The following is a 2,664-nucleotide window of genomic DNA, read 5'->3' on the forward strand; positions in this document are numbered from 1 at the left end:
TACTGATTAATAACACACGATGAACATGATTTATGATAATATAAAATATAATTATAGTTAATGATAAAATTGATCCGACTTACAAACATAAGATATACTTATGTTATTTATGGCGTTAAGAATAATTCTCAGATTGCCAATATTGAGGTGTCTTCTATGTTTACTTTGTTCTTGACAAAGTAAGCCTTACTTTGTTTTTTAACCATCGGATAATGGAGTGTAAAATTCATCTAATTGTGAAAACAAATAAAGTAAAAAAAAAGTAAGGCTTAGGTGTTGTTTGATAAAACTGAAAATTAAGTGCTGAAAAAATAAATACTGAATTTTAAGTGATAAATATTATAAGTGCTGAAACTATTAATAATGTAACTGTTTGATAAATACTAAAAATAAATATTGAGTATAAAAATATTAGTTATAATATTTAATTTAAAATGTTAAATTAAATATTTTGACTTATCAAAATAAGTGATGTAACTGTTTGATAATGGAGAAATTAGTTATAATATTTAAATGCCCATTAGGGGCTTTTTATGTAAATAATTACATAAAGAGGTATAGTTAAATTTTGTTTACAATCAAAGGGTTGTTTTTAACAAGTGGTTAAAAATAGTACTATTACGGTGCCATGGTGGTAACAAACTCTGCACAAAGCAACCCTTTCTCTGGAATTATCTATTAACCCAATCCAAAATGCTTAATAATTTACCCAAACAGCCCCAAATTGAGATATAACCTAATATCATCATCGTAATAATTTATATATTAAATTAAGGAAAAGGTATAAAAATAAACATTGCGTTTGATCGATTTACAAATATAGTTTTCGTGGTTTAAAAGTTTACAAACAGGAGTCTGTACTTAGTGAATTTTGCAATTAAAGGATATGTGAGTCAATTTTTCAATCAAACAATACTTGTGGTTTAGTTAGTTTGCAAAGTTAAACCTTGTATTTTGGATAATTTGTAAAATCAATCTTTTTATTTGCTTCAAGTCGCTCCCATTTTGGGTAAATAGTCACGACAATAATTTTTAGAGGAATGATTGAATTTGTAAATTTCAAAAAGCACAGATCTTGTTTACAAACTTTTAAACACAATGACTATTTTTACAAATCAGCTTAACCCTAAAATATTTTTTTATTTTTTTTTCTAAAATAAACACGTTGTAATTTATATATTAAATTTTAATATTTGGACAAACATATCCGAGAAGTTTCTAAAAAATTCTAGAGCCAATGATATATATATATATACTCCTTCCGTTTCATATTACATATCTTTCTAGAGATTTTTTTATGGATAATAATGCATGTCATTTTAATATGATCAATACACATTATGTCACATTTTTTTCTACTATAAAACGTGGGTTTATATAGAGTAATTAGAATAATGGACTTATTATAAAATAAATAAATAGTGGAATCAATAAATAAGGATATAATAAAAAAAATTCTAATATTCTTAATTTCTGTGCAACTCTCTAGAAAAACATGTTCACGAAAATAAAAGAAAAAGGTGGATGAGACGGGTAAATTATACTCATTGTTATCGAATTTCACTTCTTTTGACACTATAGTTATTAAAATTCAAAATTTAATATAAAATCAATTCAATTATATATATATATATATATATATATATATATATATATAGGAGATGGCTCTTGTGAGAACCCTTTTTTAGGTGAGGACACTTCCTTATGGTAAGAACACTCAAAACTACGTCGTTTTGAGTATGAAAATTAACAAAAAAACGTTATTGCTACTTGGGTGGTTCAAACCCTGGCCTCCTCAATTACCACTGAGACAATTGTTTTTCTTGTGTATTATGTCGCGCGCTGCTTAATATACCACTGCCCTTGTAGCTTCTATTGTTTAATATTTGACGCATGCACTTATTAATATCGATTAAATGCTCATAATAATGAATTATTAATAGAAAAAAAAGAAATGTGCATAATAATTAATTATTAATAGAAAAAATCCAAGAACATGCTCTAATTTCTTATTTATTTAATTCATCTATATTTTTGTAATTTATGTTTTAAAATGTTAAGGACGATGTTCTAAATATTGTTACATTTGTTCTAAACTTTATAATTTGTTTTCTAAAAATTAATTATAATGTTTTAAAAAAAATAGTAAATATATGGACCATTTTTTTTGGTTAAAAAAAAAACTCATATTCTAAATAACATAACGTATGTTCTAAAAAACATAACGTATGTTCTAAAGTTTATAGTTTGTGTTCTAAAAATTAAGTATAATTTTCTAAAAAAATCAATAGATATCTGTATTATTTTTTCATTTGTTCTATAATATAATTTATAACTCATGTTCGAAAAAATATAACGTATGTTCTAAAAAATATAACGTATGTTCTAAAAAATATGTCGTACGTTCTAAACTTCATAGTTCGTGTTTTAAAAGTTAAAATATATGTTCTAACGTATGTTTTAAAAAATATATAGTTTGTGTTCCAAAAATTAAGTATAATATTCTAAAAAAATCAGTAGATATCTGGATCGTTTTTTCATTTGTTCTATAATATAATTTATAACTCATGTTCGAAAAAACATAACACATGTTCTAAAAAACATAACGTATGTTCGAAAAAATATATCGTACGTTCTTAACTTCATAGTTCGTGTTTAAAAAGT

This window comes from Euphorbia lathyris, chromosome 8 (genome assembly GCF_963576675.1).
Source record: "Euphorbia lathyris chromosome 8, ddEupLath1.1, whole genome shotgun sequence".
NCBI classification, from domain to species: domain Eukaryota; kingdom Viridiplantae; phylum Streptophyta; class Magnoliopsida; order Malpighiales; family Euphorbiaceae; genus Euphorbia; species Euphorbia lathyris.